Source organism: Heteronotia binoei, chromosome 19 (assembly GCF_032191835.1).
Source record: "Heteronotia binoei isolate CCM8104 ecotype False Entrance Well chromosome 19, APGP_CSIRO_Hbin_v1, whole genome shotgun sequence".
NCBI lineage: Eukaryota > Metazoa > Chordata > Lepidosauria > Squamata > Gekkonidae > Heteronotia > Heteronotia binoei.
Genome location: NC_083241.1, coordinates 11,574,465 through 11,592,635, shown reverse-complemented (window position 1 = coordinate 11,592,635; position 18,171 = coordinate 11,574,465). Strand labels below are relative to the sequence as shown.

At 47.4% G+C, this 18,171-nt stretch overlaps 1 protein-coding gene across 1 annotated transcript in view; it reads left to right on the top strand.

Moving 5' to 3' along the window:
* Positions 1–18,171, top strand: part of IGF1R (insulin like growth factor 1 receptor) — a 275,725-nt gene that overhangs the window by 44,204 nt on the left and 213,350 nt on the right. The gene's annotated exons all lie outside the window — the stretch shown is intronic.

Here is an 18,171-nt window from a genome sequence, read left to right as displayed (position 1 = left end):
ATTACTGTTGTCACTTCCGGGTAGTTCTTGAAGCCCCAGGAACTCAGTGGTCAGAACTTCTGTAAATAAATGGCTTTTTTTTTCTTTTAGAATTTCCCCCCACCCTCAGGACAGGCCCATCCGCCCCCCAGTTTCTGCCTGCTGATCAGGTGATCATTTCAGGCAAATGGCTGAAATTTCCTGGAAGTCTCTTGCCATATGTGGACAAATGGGCGCCCTACATTGAGCAGAAGGTTATTTGAAGATTATTTCTAGAGAGGGAAGATCTCTTTGCTGGAAAACTTAGCAGTTTAAGAAGATACTTGCTGTTAGGAGCTCTGTCGTGGTTTATACCAGGTTGGTGATAAGAAGGCTTAGAAAAAAATGGGAGGAATTCTCCCCCCCCCCCTCCAGCAGTTTGGAGAGCAATCGTGGTGAAGTGGGGGAGTAGAGTGTCAAACTAGGATCTGGGAGAGACCCAGGTTTGAATCCCCCTCCCTCTAGTGTTGCAGTGTTCATCTGATGCTTATTCTGTGTGGCTCTTACATTGACCCCCTCCCCCCGTCTCAGGGGTTGTTGGGAGGATAAAATCGAGCAGAGTGCTGTAAGCTGGGTCGGGTCCCCATTAGGGGTGGAGTACGGATGAAGTTAATAAGCAAACCACTTGTAAATCGTTGGGAGAAGTCTTAGCAATGAAGTACTTTGTTTAGGCAAAATACAGAACAGCGGCGCGGTCAGATCTTGTTAGAACCAATTCAGACTGCCGCGGAGCTCGGTTCCAGGATCTATTAATGTTAGTGAAGATTGTTACTGAGTCGGGCTGGGTTGTAGAGGTAATGAACGCTCTTCAAACGATGTTGAGAAAGCAATTTCCAAGTGCGGCAGCTCCTCTTCAGGTATTTGGGAATCCGCCAAAGCATATTGTTCCTTCAACATGGCGGTGAGGCCTGTGTTAGGGGGCAACCCTCTTCTCCTCCTCCTGCTTTTCACCTGCCCGTAATGGCTTCTGCCCCCTCAAGTGAAATAAATCGATGAAACGTAGCTCCTTAAGTGCATCTCCACCCCCCCCCCCCCTCTTCAGCTGAGCACAGAAAGAGTTGAGAGACTGGAATTTTTATTTGTGCGCAAGCCTGTTTGTGAACTTTGTGAACCTCGGTGTAAAAGTTCATAATTGGAAGTGGTGATTGTTTGACACCCGATTGTGTTCAGAGCAATAAAAACCAAAGGGAATGTCTCGACCTGTGGGGTGAAACAAGGTATAAATAAAATGGAGTATGGGGCAGCGAGCTCTTGTATGTGGTTGCTATGGTAGTTGCTTCTAAAGATGCAGATCCCATTTATTTAAAATATTGATATTCCGGCACTGTCTGTTAAAAGCTTCCCAGTTAGAGTTCAGTGGGGCTACATCCCAGATGAGTAAGTACGTGGTAACATCCTCTTTCTGCGTGGTATGGTTTGGCAATGTACTTTTGAGAAGTTTCAATCTTGATAACGTTTGAAAGTGAGTATCCAAATTTACCATTAAGCCTGAATTATAAGGATTTTTTTAACGTTTAAAGAGTTTTTTTGTTGCTTCATAACATCGTGATCTATAGACGTTCCTGTAATCCAGACTCCCTTTAGTTTCGCTGTGATATTAGCGCTCTCCATTTAAAACTCTTTCCTCCCCTCCTGTTTTCCTGAGTGTAGAAACCAGCAATATACTTCAGTATCTTTAAACTTCAGAAGGTACTTTTTAATGCAGGGCATATTTATAAATGTTCTGAAGTGAAGGCATTTTTAAATTTTGAAAAATATGCCCAGCAGTACAATTTGTGTGTGCTAAGCTTATACGCAACACATTGTTCCTTTAAAAAATAATAATAACAATTTTAAAAGTAAAGCATTTTGTATATTTCAGTTGTTTCCCCACAAAATTAATTTTGGAATTCCACAAGCATAGCCACCTTCAAGAAGGGGTTAGATAAAAATATGGAGCAGAGGTCCATCAGTGGCTATTAGCCACAGTGTGTGTGTGTGTGTGTGTGTGTGTGTGTGTGTGTGTATATATATATATATATATATATATATATATATATATATATATATATATTGGCCGCTGTGTGACACAGAATGTTGGACTGGATGGGCCATTGGCCTGATCTAACATGGCTTCTCTTATGTTCTTATGTTCTTATGGACAAAAACTCATTGCTTTCCCCTTCAGCTCCAAAATGTCTAGAAATGGTAGACTTGAGTCTGCCAATACCTTAAAGACAAACAACATTTTCAGGGAGGAGGAGAAGAAATTGGATTTATATCCGCCCTTTAGTTGGAGTCTCAGAGTGGCTTATCATCTCCTTTCCCTTCCGTTCCCCACAACAGACACCCTGTATGGTAGGTTGGACTGAGAGAGCTCTCCCAGAACTGCTCTTGAGAGACCAGCTCTTTCAAGAACTGTGACTGACCCAAGGTCACTCAATAGGTGCCCATGGAGAGGTGGGGAATCAAACCAGATTAGAGTCTGCTCACTTCATCACGACAAAAAACTTGGCTCTCTTGACTTTGATTTGACAGCTTACAGCTTGGATATCTGGTTGACCTTTACTTGATTCTTTCTCTTCCATTGCAGAGCAACATGGCTTCCTATCTGAAACGATAGAAATATCAGCTCTTTCCAGCCCCATTTCTAATATTCCCTTTGTCAGGAAGATAACCCTTATCTGGATTTCCCAGGCTAGCCTTGGTCTCGGAAGCTAAGCCGGATCAGACCCGATTAGAACTTGGATGGGAGACCAGGTTTGCTATGCAGAGGCGGGCAGCGATAAGTCCACCTCTGTTTGTTGCTTGCCCTGAAAGAAAAAATCTTATGGGGTTGCCATAATTCAGCTGTGACCTGACAGTGCCTTCCACCGCCACAGTGGAGCAAATATTCGCTTGGCAACACATTACACATTGGACCAGGGGTGGAATTCTAGCAGGAGCTCCTTTGCATATTAGGCCGCACACCCCTGATGTAGCCAATCCTCCAAGAGCTTCCAGGGCTCTTTTTTGTAAGCTCTTGGAGGATTGGCTACACCAGGGGTGTGTGGCCTAATATGCAAAGGAGCTCCTGCTAGAATGCCATCCCTGCATTGGACTGAAACTCCTCTCTGCACCCTGTGCTTATCAGTGGGTGTTCTATTCTGGTTGGGGGCCTGACAGGCTTGGTGAAATTGGTGGATGGTCTACTCCTAGAGGTTGCCACGGGGAATACTTTTCCTGCTTGTTTCATTATCTCTTGAAGCATGCGACACAGTGAACCAGAGCGTTCTCATGAGGCTGGACCGTCCCATAGTTGGTCCACTTTCTTTTTATCTGACCACACTTGGAAATGTGGTTGCTGACAGTGGTTGCCTCATCCCCTGGAGGATTGTTGTGTGGTGTACCTCCAGGCTCCGTATTATCACAGATGCTTGTGTTAGCCTCTCCATGAAGCTGCCGGCAGAGGTGCTGAGCTTTGAGGGAGCACCTCAATGTAACAAAGACACACTGCTCTAGTTTTGTTATTGAGCCCAGAGCGACTGTTCTAATCCAGTGCGTTGAGGATGGCAGTAGGTGGATTAGGAAACAAGAGCGTCGTGGATGGCCTAGGCTAGCCTGATCTCAGAAGCTATGCAGGGTCAGCCCTGGTTAGTGCTTGGATGGGAGACGTCCAAGGGAGTCCAGGGTCACAACAGAGAAGCAGGCAATGGCAAGGCATCTATTGGCTTGCAAACTCCATGGGGGCATCAGGAGATGATGGTATTAACCTTCAAAGCCCTATATAGTCAAGGACCAGCATATCTATGGGGCCGTCTCTCCCCTTGTGTTTCCTGTAGAGCAGTGGTCCCCAACCTTTTTGGACCCAGGGACATGCCCTAGGGCTGACCTGCTGATCACGGCCCCAGGGCCGGCAGTGTGGGGGCACCCAATTCGGCCTCCCCCCCCCACGGTGTTACCTCCTCCCTCCTTCGCCCCCTGCACAGGCTTGCCACCCCCCTGCACAGCCTTGCTGCCTCTTCCTCCTGTTTTCCTACCCGTTTCCTCCTCCCTCCTTTGCCCCCTGTGCAGCCTTGCCGCCCCCCTGCACAGCCTTGCTGCCTCTTCCTCCTGTTTTCCTCCCTTTTTCCTCCTGCCTCCTTCGCCCCCCTCGCAGCCTTGGCACCTCCCCCCATTTTCCTCCCACCGTTTCCTCCCTCCTTTGCCCCCCCATGCAGCCTCGCTGCCGCCGCCTCCCCCATTTTCCTCCCCCCGTTTCCTCCTCCTTCCTTCACCGCTTCCCCCCATGCAGCCTCGCAGCCTCCCCCCCCCCCATTTTCACTATTTTAAGGCCGGGGAAGGGGCCGTGAAGCACCTCCCAGGCCAACCCCCCTCTCTGCTGATCAGCTGATGGGTGGGAAAACTGCTGCTGTAGCAGCAGCGAGTGATGCTGCCCTTCCCTTCCCAAGCCTTAAAATGGCAAAAACGAGGCTCTTCGGGGGGTGGGGGGTGGCGAGGCTGCGCAGCCTGTTTCAAACAGGTCGCGGTCCGGTACTGGTCCCCGGCCCGGGGGTTGGGGACCCTTGCTGTAGAGCTTCGCAAATATAAGAGAAGCCATGTTGGATCAGGCCAGTGGCCCATCCAGTCCAACACTCTGTCACAGAAGAACATAAGAGAAGCCATGTTGGATCAGACCAACGGCCCATCCAGTCCAACACTCTGTGTCACATAAGAACATAAGAGAAGCCATGTTGGATCAGGCCAGTGGCCCATCCAGTCCAACACCCTGTGTCACATAAGAGAAGCCGTGTTGGATCAGGCCAATGGCCCATCCAGTCCAACACTCTGTGTCACATAAGAACATAAGAGAAGCCGTGTTGGATCAGGCCAGTGGCCCATCCAGTCCAACACTCTGTGTCACATAAGAACATAAGAGAAGCCATGTTGGATCAGGCCAGTGGCCCATCCAGTCCAACACTCTGTGTCACATAAGAACATAAGAGAAGCCGTGTTGGATCAGGCCAGTGGCCCATCCAGTCCAACACTCTGTGTCACATAAAAACATAAGAGAAGCCATGTTGGATCAGGCCAATGGCCCATCCAGTCCAACACTCTGTGTCACAGAAGAACATGAGAAGCCATGTTGGATCAGGCCAGTGGCCCATCCAGTCCAACACTCTGTGTCACATAAGAACATAAGAGAAGCCGTGTTGGATCAGGCCAGTGGCCCATCCAGTCCAACACTCTGTGTCACAGAAGAACATAAGAGAAGCCATGTTGGATCAGGCCAATGGCCCATCCAGTCCAACACTCTGTGTCACAGAAGAACATAAGAGAAGCCATGTTGGATCAGGCCAATGGCCCATCCAGTCCAACACTCTGTGTCACATAAGAACATAAGGGAAGCCGTGTTGGATCAGGCCAGTGGCCCATCCAGTCCAACACTCTGTGTCACATAAGAACATAAGAGAAGCCATGTTGGATCAGGCCAATGGCCCATCCAGTCCAACACTCTGTGTCACAGAAGAACATGAGAAGCCATGTTGGATCAGGCCAGTGGCCCATCCAGTCCAACACTCTGTGTCACATAAGAACATAAGAGAAGCCGTGTTGGATCAGGCCAGTGGCCCATCCAGTCCAACACTCTGTGTCACACAGTGGCCAAAATACCCTGTGCCATCAGGAGGTCCATCAGTGGGACCAATATCTTCTGGTAGTCTCTGGCCCAAAAGATGTCCACTTAGTCTCAACTAGGGCCACAACTCCAACTAATCTCTGTGTCCTCTCTGTCATCCAGCTGTCTTGGAGGGTAAGACTGCTTTTGGCAGTATTTTCAACATTCCTGGGCCTGCAGTAGGTGGGGGCAGAGGAGTCAGGCAATGGGAAGCCAGAGACTGTGACCGACATGTGATGGGCCAATAATGTGTTCCTGCAGTAACTGCCAGAACTAAGGTTGGTTGCCTTTTACTGACAGAATCAGCTTTGTGGGCTGGTAACAGCCACTTAGGCAGAGGAGCAGACTCAACCAATGGCACGCAAATACTCTTGAATGATAGTTTGATGGGCCAAAAGCTAATACCCCACAGTCCCACCGAGCTCCAACCAATCAGGATGGTAGTGATAAGGAAATTATCACTAACCTTCCAGGAAGCCCCACCAAACAATGGGCACATCCACAAACCAATTGCCTTTTCACCACACCCCCTCCAGCCTAGAAATAGCAGCTCTCCAGCAGCCCTGGCCTCACTCAATGCACAGCAGCCAAGAAGGTCAGAGCGCCTGCTCCGGCTGCAACGCCACTGAGGATGTTCTCCGCAGCTGAGAACGAAACGTCTGGAAGGAAAACTTTCTCCAGTAGAACACGGCACTTGAGCCCGAAAGATTCTAAAAACCCTAATGATGTTACCAGCCGTGAAAACCTGAAAGCTTTTATGGTTGTTAACCTATATATTGTTACCTGCTCTGAGACCCCTTGTGGGATAGGGTGGGATATATTGTTGATGTTGTTGCTGCTGCTGTGACTTGATAATGCTTTCTACCAAGAGTCTCATATGTGAGACCTTCACCACTCTTGCCTGAAGTCTCTGGAATGTCCTCCCAGAATAGGTACGGATAGGTCTTCCTGTTACTTTCCAGAAAGTTTGCAGAACGTTCTTATTCCAGAAGGCATTTAGCTGTTGAGAGGTTTGTCCTGTTCTCTGAACCTTTTTCCTGTTTGAAGTTACCCATTATAAATTGGTGACTGCATGAATTTTAATAAGTTTTTTTAAAAAAATGTTGTGAAACTGTCTTGAGCCAAGGGGAGATGAGATATTTTATTTTTTTAAATAAATCTTACTTGGATCCAGAGGTCTTGGTGTTCAGGGGACTTCCGTAGGCATGTGTCACTGTCTGCAGCCCCCAGAATTTGTCCCAGAAAGTTGGGGGGCTCAGTAATAGTGGCTTTTGGAGGGGTGGGGACTACCGATGGGGGATTATCAGCCTGGGTCTGCCCACCCCCTCAAAGACAATGGAAAGCACCTTCCAAAGATCCACTTTGCTATCCCTAAACTGCAAATGACGGACTGGATTGTATAAAAGAGCATCTAAATGAGTTTGTAGCACAGGGGTGTCGAACTCATTTTTTATGAGGGCCGGATCATCACTTTGTCGGGCCGGGCCACGTGTGTCATAAAATGTAATGCCAGGTAAGGGAGATATAAGAAGAAGAAGATGATGATGATATTGGATTTATATCCCATCCTCCACTCCGAATCTCAGAGTCTCAGAGCGGCTCACAATCTCCTTTATCTTCCTCCCCCACAACAGACACCTTGTGAGGTGGGTGGGGCTGAGAGGGTTCTCACAGCAGCTATCTGTTTAAGGACAACCTCTGCCAGAGCTGTGGCTGACCCAAAGCCATTCCAGCAGCTGCAATTGGAGGAGTGGGAAATCAAACCCGGTTCTCCCAGATAAGAGTCTGCACACTTAACCACCACACCAAAGAACACAGACAAAAGCACACAGTCAGCCTAATCCACCTCACTGGCTTGTTGAGCCTCAGCCAACAGAAGGAAGAGAGGCTTCACTCAGTAGCTCTGCTGTGCAATAGAGAGAGCCTGGCAAAGCTAACTCTCCTTCCCTCACTTCCTCCCCAAGGGAGGAGCTTTGCTCTGTAGCTCCTGTGCGATTGAATAAGCCTGGCAAACAAGCTGTGATGCAGAAAGAAGCAAGAGAGAGGAAGAAGGAAGCAGACGACAGTGAGTTATTCGTGGGCCTGACAGGAGCCCTCTGGGAGCTTGATTTGGCCCTCAGGCCACATGTTTGACACTCCTGTTAGTGGTTTCAGGCCCAGGATTTCTGCAACAGTTCATGCCATAATCCTTCCCCTTGGTGTGGCATGTTCTGTAGTCAGAAATTCCCCCTAAGTATTATGTATTATTTAATTGTGCCCAGTGGATTTTAATAACTAGATGGGAATTCTGCGGTGCGATATGTAGCAGATTAATATTAGACCTTTCTTTTCCAGGTTGATTTTAGAAATCCAGTGTACATAGCTCTGTTTTCTGTCCCTTTGCGTGCACTCTGTGTTTTTGTAGCTTAGCACGGATGGCTGCTATAGGCAGCTTCTGTTAGAGCTCTCTCAGCTCCACCTACCTCACAAGGGCGTCTGTTGGGGGGGGGAAGAAGATAAAGGAGATTGTAAGCTGCTCAGAGAGAGAAGGGGGTGGGGTATAAATCTATGGTCCTCTTCTTTTTCTTTCTTCTTTCTTCTTCTTCCTCCTTCTTCCTCCTGTGCTGACCAGCTAGCACCTTCATGTTCAGAGGCAATATATCTCAGAAGAGCACACAGTCGGGATGATGGACTTCGTACTGTGCTTTGGGGTTTTCTGAAGGTGTTTTTCGGAAACGAGGATGTGCGTAGCCTCAATGTGATTCTGCCATGGGTATGCCGGACGTTGCAACCCTTCCAAAAAACCCAGGGAGACAAATGTTGTCACAGCCTGGGCAGTGGGCGGCCTCATCTAGGCCGGCAAGTTTGCTTTGGCACAAAGATAATTACAATGTTTGAGATGTTTTTCTTTTTCTTTTTTCTTTTTTTGAGGAGCATGTTATGAAATCCTTAAGGCTTTGGGGTGGGAAGTCATGCCTTTTTTGGCTGGGAGGGCGAAAGCATGAGACCGTTTTGTAAAAAATGTGTTTTGAAATTTTATTTCCCTGCCCCCGGAGTTTTCCAAGGGCAGACTGACATGCTAAAACTCTAGAGAAACAACAACACGAGAGCAGCGTCCTAAGGAGTTCGGGCACATGTTTTCCTTACCTGTTTTCAACATATTGCAACTGAACCAACGTTAACAAGCTGGACCTGCTTTAGGGTTCTGAATAACTGTGTGAAGAAGGGGAGGGTGCTTGGCTCTCTTGAACATCCTTTGCTGGATTCGTGCTGTTCCCAGCTGCATTCTTTCACATCTTTGTCTTCCCTCCCCACCCGGCTATTGTGTTCATCCAGGATCTAGAACTGGGGAAAGAGGGATAGCTGTTCGCACAAAACTTTGGGGCGGGAATGTCAAACTCATTTGTTACAAGGGCCGGATCTGACATAAATGAGACCTTGTTGGGCCAGGCCATGTGTGTGCCTATTTAAGATTAGGCAGCAGAGATGTAAACTTTATGGAAGGACACAGACAAACACAAAGATTTTTTTTTTTAAAATAAAACATGCTTAAAACATTAGCACTCATTGGTCTTGAGTGTAAGACCATTGGTCAAAGAAGCTAACAAATGAAACGAAAGGCCTTAAATGTGCTTTCTTTGTATTTCTCTCATGAGATCCAGGGAATTCGGCAAAGGAAGTTCTGACTCTTTCCTCCTTTTCACAGGGGACCAGAAGGGGGAGGAGCCTCAGCCAATAGAAGGAAGAGAGGCTTTGGCTCAGTAGCTCTGATGTGGTATTGAGAGAGCCTGGCAAAGCAAGCTCCCCCTTCCCGCCCCCAGGAAGGAGTCTCAGCTAATGGAGAAAACAGAGGTTTTGCTCTGTTAGTTCCTGTGTGATTGAGCAAGCCTGGCAAAGCAAGCTGTAATGCACAAGGAAGCAAGAGAGAGGTAGAAGGAAGCAGATGACAGCTGGTTGCTCAGGGGCCTGATAGGAGCCCTCTGGGGGCCTGATTTGGCCCTCGAGCCCCATATTTGACACCTCTCTGTTAAATGTTAGGCTCCACAGTGGAGTTTCTAGGCATTGCAGTGACCTGATACCTGGGATTGGGCAAGCCCTAGTTCAGTAGTCTGAGGAAGCTGAACCTGTTGGACCATTGGCCTTAAAGGGGAGTGACTTAGAGAGTCTGACAAGAAGCTTATTAGCCTATCTGGTGAATTGGCATTCCTGATAGTGAATGTGTTTCTCACGCATGCTGCTCGGTTCAACAGTTCATTCTAAAACATCGGTAAAAAAAAGGTAAAGGTAGTCCCCTGTGCAAGCACCAGTCGTTTCCGATTCTGGGGTGACGTTGCTTTCACAACATTTTCACGGCAGACTTTTTATGGGGTGGTTTGCCATTGCCTTCCCCAGTCATCTACGCTTTCCCCCCAGCAAGCTGGGTACTCATTTTACCAACCTCGGAAGGATGGAAGGCTGAATCAACCTGGAGCCGGCTACCTGAACCAACTTTTGCTGGGATCGAACTCAGGTCGTGAGCAGAGGGCTCTGACTGCAGTACTGCAGCTTTACCACTCTGCACCACGGGGCTCTTCCAAAACATCAGTGGGGGATAGAAATAAAAGTGTTGAACGGGAGAGATAGGAATTGTCCTGTTTGCATTAAGCCAGCGTCATTTGGAAAGGCTGAATGGGGATTATCTCTTGCTTTACGTAAAAACAAAAAACACCCTCCCAACTTTAATCAAAACGTGGTGTGTGTGTGTGGTTGGGAGAGGGGGGGAGAAAGAAACAAACATTGCAGTAAAAAGCTGTTCCCAATGGGTAAGCCATTATGTAGTATCAGCTTTTAGATCAATGCGGGCCATGGGCTTCATTACGCCAATTCTGAGCCTGAAGATTTTTAAAAAAGAATAAATACTACGATGCAGCGTTCCCTCCCCTTTAAACAACTTCTTGCAAAAACAGCCTGGAAAAATAACTCCCTGCTTCTTTTCATAGCAGGTTCTCATTTGTGTTAGAGCTGCAGGGAATCCGGAGGGTGTTGTGTAGCAGTCTCTTGGTGGTGGGCGGTGGGGGGAGGTAGTGGAAGAAGATGATATTTGATTTATACCCCGCCCTTCACTCTGAATCTCAGAGCGGCTCACAATCTTCTTTCCCTTCCTCCCCCACAACAGACACCCTGTGAGATAAAGTGGGGCTGAGAGAGCTCTCACAGAAGCTGCCCTTTCAAGGACAATTCTGCGAGAGCTATGGCTGACCCTAGGCCAGGGGTGACCATCGGTAGCTCTCCAGATGTTTTTTGCCTACAACTCCCATCAGCCCCAGCCAGCATGGCCAATGGCTGGGACTGATGGGAGTTGTAGGCAAAAAAACATCTGGACAGCTACCGGCCACCCCTGGCCTAGGCCATTCCAGCAGGTGCAAGTGGAGGAGTGGGGAATCAAACCTGGTTCTCCCAGATAAGAGTCCGTGCACTTAACCACTACTCCAAACTGGCTCCAGGACCTCTCAGAAATCCCACTTTGGGATGCCCTGTTCCAGAGGGATCAGGGATATATAAGCCCAATCAGGGTGGGCTTTAAAAGGAGAGCAGGTTGGAATATTATCGCCATCAAGGCAGGGTTTGACAAATCCCAGGCATCAGGTTGCCGTAGCACTTTTTGTGGTGTCAGTAGTTAGAAAACATGGACATGCAACAATAGCGAAGGCTGAGATATGAGTCAGGCTCCCGAATTTCTGAGCTGGCCTCTAGAAATTTGCTAAGGCCTGTGTTAAGGAGAACTGGGATGTACACTTGGATGCAACCAAGCCAAATACATATCTGAAAGATACCTTATTGGTAGTTTTCATGCATAAGCCGGTCTCTCAAATATATCCAGGATTTTTCTTGGCACTGACCATAATGCCAAGGGTGGTCTTGAAATGCAGAAAGAAAATGACAAGGGAGACCAGAAAGTTGTCTTAAACAGTTGGCACCTTTTAGCTTCTCTTATGTTGACTGGGTTACTGTGTGTTAATGTCCTGAGAGAGAATTTCTAAACACTTGGTCCTCATTGGCTCTTGGGAAGTGGTACAAAACGCAAGAGTTCTTGCACTGTGTGCGAATGTCAGTCATGATTCTGTTAAGTTCATCATTTATATCAAATGAAAGGCTACCTGAAAGTCCAACTCAACTGTATAGTTTTCAAATGAGGAAACTTCTCTACAGTGGTTAACAATTGGCTAACAGGAGGAGGAGGTGGTGGTGGTTATGGTGATGACGATGGGATTTTTACCAAGTCTCTTCGCTTGGAGTCTCAGAGTGGCTTACAGTCACCTTTCCCTTCCCTGCAACAGACAACCTGTGAGGTAGGTGGGGCTGAGAGAGCTCTGACAGAAATGCCTCTTGAGAGAACCGCTCTGAGAGAACTTGTGACTGACCCAAGGTGACACCAGCAGCTGCATGTGGAGGAGGAGTGGGGGATCAAACCTGGTTCTCCCAGATTGCAGTCCACTCTTGTAACCACTTCACCAAACTGGCTCTCTGACTGCAAAATAGGAAAATGAAGAAGATCAGTTCTTTTCAGGATGGAAAGGTACCATCAAAACTAGTATGGGAAAGACATTGTTCAGATTAAGTACCTAGGTTGCCAGTTGCCTGTACCTAGGGTAGAACTGTGCATTTGTTGCATATTTGCTGAGAGCCAATGTAATGTGGTGATTAGACTAGGATCTGAGAGATCCAGGTTCAGATCCCCACTCTTCTGTGAAATCTTGCTGGATGGCTTTGGGCTTGTCACACGCTCAGCCTAACCTACCTCACAGGGCTGTTGTGAGGCTAAAGTGGAGGAGAAGAGAATGATGTAAGCCGATTTAGGTCCCCATTAGGGAGAAAAAGCTGGGTCTTAATGAAGCAGATAAATAACATTCTTAAAACAAATCCTTACAAAAACTCTAGCAGGAAACTAGACGGATGCTCTGGTTTGCAAAAGTCTGGGTGTCAAAATATCAGTTCAGGATTATCTTGTGCTTTGTTTTTGGAGAGGTCTGTGGGTTTTGAATTTTTGGGAAAGCAAGCTCTGACCAACTCTGCTTTGAAACTAATTCGTGTTCTCTGCGGGCTTCGTTTCCAGTAATGCCCGGTTGTGGTGGCTAGATTTTAGCTGTGTCCTCTCGCTCTGTTTCCCCATGGTTTGAAAAGCAAAACACCTTTATGTCATAGTGTGACTTCCACTTCTTAATTATGGCTGTGGGAAAGAACTCATAATGGATAGATGTGCCTTTAATAGTCCACTAAAAGATGGTTGAACTCATACATTTCCCCTAGTAAAACTGGGCCAGTTTCTTAGCTTGAGTCATTGATGGGCCTGTACGAATAATTCTGTCTTACAGTTAAGGATGTGACGCTTTTAAGCAGGGCTGGCCAAATTGTGGCTCGGGAGCCACATGTGGCTTTTTCACCCCATCGGCTGGCTTGGAGAAGGCATTTCTCTCTTTAAATCATTTCTTCAAGCCAGCCAGGGGCTTGGAGAATGTCTTTAAAGTTGCTTTCTTTCCACCTCTCCCTCCTTCCCTGAAACATTTGACGTTCTTGTCTTGCAGCTCTCAAACATCTGATATTTATTCTATGTGGCTCTTGCATGAAGCAAGCAAGCTTGGCCACTCCTGCTTTTAAGGTTTGTCTTCTCTGTAAGGCAGAGGAGAACTCTTGAGGATCACATGACATTGTTTTGGAACAGCTTTTCAAATGTCCCAAAAAGGTTTTTTTGAAAAAAGGCACCCTTCAAGCCCATGTCATGCCAACACTTTGGTGGCAAAAAAAGAAAACGAAATGCGATGTCTTCCTTCAGTTGACCATAAGAACGTAAGAACGCCATGTTGGATCAGGCCAATGGCCCATCCAGTCCAACACTCTGCATCACCTGAGAACATAAGAGAAGCCATATTGGATCAGGCCAATGGCCCATCCAGTCCAACACTCTGTGTCACATAAGAACAGAAGAGAAGCCATGTTGGATCAGGCCAGTGGCCCATCCAGTCCAACACTCTGCATCACATGAGAACATAAGAGAAGCCATGTTGGATCAGGCCAATGACCCATCCAGTCCAACACTCTGTGTCACATAAGAACAGAAGAGAAGCCATGTTGGATCAGGCCAGTGGCCCATCCAGTCCAACACTCTGCATCACATGAGAACATAAGTGAAGCCATGTTGGATCAGGCCAATGGCCCATCCAGTCCAACACTCTGTGTCACATAAGAACAGAAGAGAAGCCATGTTGGATCAGGCCAATGGCCCATCCAGTCCAACACTCTGCGTCACATGAGAACATAAGAGAAGCCATGTTGGATCAGGCCGATGGCCCATCCAGTCCAACACTCTGTGTCACAGAAGAACATAAGAGAAGCCATGTTGGATCAGGCCAATGGCCCATCCAGTCCAACACTCTGTGTCACATAAGAACAGAAGAGAAGCCATGTTGGATCAGGCCAATGGCCCATCCAGTCCAACACTCTGCGTCACATGAGAACATAAGAGAAGCCATGTTGGATCAGGCCGATGGCCCATCCAGTCCAACACTCTGTGTCACAGAAGAACATAAGAGAAGCCATGTTGGATCAGGCCAATGGCCCATCCAGTCCAACACTCTGTGTCACAGAAGAACAGAAGAGAAACCATGTTGGATCAGGCCAGTGGCCCATCCAGTCCAACACTCTGCGTCACACAGTGGCAAAAAAACAAACAAACCAAGTGCCATCAGGAGGTCCACCAGTGGGGCTAGAAGCCCTCCCACTGTGCCCCCCCCAAGCACCAGAATACAGAGCATCACTGCCCCAGATAGAGAGTTCCAACAAATATGCCGTGGCTAATAGCCACTGATGGACCTCTGCTCTATATACTTATCCAATCCCCTCTTGAAGCTGGTTATGCCTGTAGCTGCCACCATCACCTGTGGCAGTGAATTCCACATGTTAATCACCCTTTGGATGAAGAAGGACTTCCTTTTTATCAGTTCTAACCCGACTGCTCAGCAATTTCATTGAATGTCCACAACACTCCTTACTCAGTAGAGGAGGTGGGACAAAAGGGCCCTCTCCAAACCCTTTTAGAATATTCTTAGAAAATGCAGGATATTTTCAGGAGGGATGAAAATAGATTCTAGAATCAACTCTATATCAAACCAGGCCTGAACTCTTCCCTAGAAGTTAAAATGACTGAACTGAGGCTGTTGTACTCTGGTCACCCTGCGAGAAGACAAGAGTCACTGGAAAAGACTAACCCTGGGAAAAGTGGAAGGTTGTAAGAGAAGAGGGAGACCGAGCACGTTATGGATGGACCAACGGCCCTCAAATTGCAAGACCTGAGCGAGGTCCTTCATGAGAGGACATTTTGCAGGACATCAGTTCATAGGGATGCCATAAATTGGAAGTGATTTGACAGCACTTCACACACACACACACAAATGGAAGAAGATGAAGCAGTTCTAGGTAGCCCACTGGCCGCTCTAGCAAATCAGTTTGCTGGCCACTTCAGCCTTCTAAGGCTCACTCCTAGTTGAGCTGTCTTTACAGGCCATAGTGTGGGCTGCTGTTTTTTGTGGGTAGTTTTGGGTCTTAGGAAAAGTCCTCTGTTTATTTTAAAAGAAAAAGTCCAAACCCTTCACTTGGTCTCTCAGTGGCTTATGGTCTCCTTCCCTTCCTCTCCCCACAACAGACACCCTGTGAGATAGGTGGGGCTGAGAGAGCTCTGACAGAAACAGCTCTTGAGAACAGCTCTGAGAGAACTGGGACTGACTTAAGATCTGCCAGCTGGCTGCCTGCGGAGGAGGACTGGGGAATCTCCAGGTTAGAATCCACCGCTATTAACCACTACACCGTAGTGGCTCTGACCAAACCTGGGCAGGAAGGTCAGGCTGGAGGCCTCTGCTCTTTGGATCTGTTGACGAAGAAGAGTTGGATTTATACCCCTCCGCTCACTGAGTCTCAGAGCAGCTTGCAATCTCCTTCCCTTCCTCTCCCCACAACAGACACCCTATGAGGTAGGTGGGGCTAGACGAGTTCTGAGAGACTGGCCTAAGGTCACCCAGCTGGCTGCATGTGGAGGAGGGGGGACTCAAACCTGGTTCTCCAGATTAGAGTCTGTTCTCTTAACCACTACACCAAGTGGGCTCTTTTTTTATAGGTGCGTGGCTGTCCCTGAATGTTTGTCACGTAACCAGGGCATGGTCCTGAGAGGCAGGTAGTAGGCAGTACAGCCTTATTAACCATTTTGGGTCTTAGATGTTAATAATTCTTTAAGCTATCATGATTATTGGTGGGGCGTATTAGGATTTTTTTTTTTTTAGAGTAGAGTAGTAAAGCTGCAGTCCTAAGCTCTGCTCATGACCTGAGTTCGATATCGGCGGAAGCTGAGTTCAGGTAGCCGGCTTGAGGTTGACTCAGCCTTCCATCCTTCCGAGGTCGGTAAAATGAGTACCCAACTTGCTGGGGGGAAAGTGTAGATGACTGGGGAAGGCAATGGCAAACCACCCTGTAAAAAGTAACGTCACCCCAGAGTCGGAAACGACTGGTGCTTGCACAGGGGACTACCTTTACCTTTTTTTATTAGGGGTTTATTCTATTGGGTTTAAGTGGCGACTTTTTGCCTGTGACTTTTAAACTTCTTTGAGCTTTGAGGAAAGGCAAGGTATAAATATTTTAACAAACAGCAGCGTAGTTGAGTGGCCCCTCTTCTAAGTACCATGGGCCCAGCGAGGTAACCCTCTACCTTCGTTCATTGAGTATAACCTACTTGAACTTTGGTCTGCTGTGTTGAAAACAAAAAGGCTGATTCTTTTATGGGCCTGCACTTTATGAAAATCAGACTGCAGCTAACTTATAGCGACCCTATAGACTTTTTTTCAAGGCGAGAGAAGAGCAGAGATGGTTCTCACCATCTGCCTCTGCTGAGCATCCCTAGTCTTCACTGCTGGTTGTCCATTCAAGTATTACCCGAGGCCATATATCTTTGGGACCGCCTCCTCTGGACTGTCCCCGGAATAGCGTTACGCTCTGCTCAGAACAACCTACTGGCGATCTCTATCCCTAAAGATGCCCGACTGTCCTCAACCAGGGCCTTTTCAGCCTTGGCTCCCATCTGGTGGAACTCTCTGTTGAATAATATGCTGTTCTTCAGGGCGTGCAAGGCAGAGATGTTCCACCAGGCTTTTTGGTTAAGCTCAGTCACAGGTTCCACCTATCCGGCACTCCCTTCCCTTCTCCCATCCTGCCTTTTTTCGCTTACTGCGAGCCAGTCATAAATATTGTATTTATTTTGGCGCCATCTGATGTTACCTTTAACTTTTACTGATTTTATCTTTCGGATTTTACGTTGTGTATCTTCTGTTGTTAACCACCCTGTGCTCCGTGAATGCTGGGAAGGGCGGTATATAAATTGAAATTATGAATAAATAAATAAAATACCTTGCACAGCTTCTGAGATCTGGTGAGATTGGGGTGGACTGCAGCATTCAGGTTAGAGTGACCAAAGGACTGGTCGATATTATAGGCAGAATAAGTTGGGTAGAATTTTTCTCAGGTTTTACCAGTTTGGGGCTGAAGTGAGAGACTGGAATATTTGACGGCTCTTCCAAAGAGAGACAAAATAGCATATCTGAAAATAAGACAAGGTGATGATTTTTTTGTCCCTACCCTCCTTTCATTGGAAATGCATTTTCCTATCTCAAAAGGTACATCTTTTGGGTACCAAGATCTTGGTGATTTACAGCTGTTTCCCCCTTAAAAGTTCAGTGTGCGCTTCTCAGAAGGAAAAGTGCCAGCGAAGCTTCGTCTAAGCCGGGGTGGCCAAACTGCCTTAATGTAAGAGCCACGTCGAATAAACATCAGATGTTTGTGAGCCACAAGACATGAATGTCAGATGTTTGAAAGCCGGAAGGAAGGAAGGAAAACGGGGGGAGGGAGGAGGGAGGGAAAGGTGGAAAGAAAACAACTAACTTTACATGCCTTCTTTAAGCCAGCCAACAGGGCGGTAGAGGCTTGGAGAGCCACACAATATGTGTGAAAGAGCCACATGTGGCTTTTTGCCACAGTTTGGCCACCCCTGATCTAAACGGAAGTGACCTTTCTAGTTTGGACTGTTTCCCACTGCCATCCCCCCGCTGAGCCCAAAATATTTCATTTTGCAAAAGGTTTGAGAGGCCAGTTGGACGTTTCCCGGATGTTAAAGGCCTCCTTCCCTTCCTGGGACAGCAAGTCTCTGTTTATAGTGGATATTTAACTAGCTTGGTTGGGTGTGGATGGGAGTGGGGGGCTGGTGGTGCTTGGCATCTCTTTCACCCTTCTTTGTTCAAAAGAAAGAAAAAGGTTCAGTAACGCAACCTCGACACACACACATCTAACCATGCGCGTCTAAAACAAGCAATGGATATCTAACCAGCGGGATGGATCTTAAGGGCCGGAGGTGGAATTTTTTTCCCTTTTCCGTCTATGAATAGAAACCTCCAGTGTAAGATGGCAAAGGGATTGGTTGTGTATGATGAAGGGGGGGTGGGTTTGCCTTTCTTTTTAAGTGGGTTTATAATTGGCTAGGAATTCTTGTC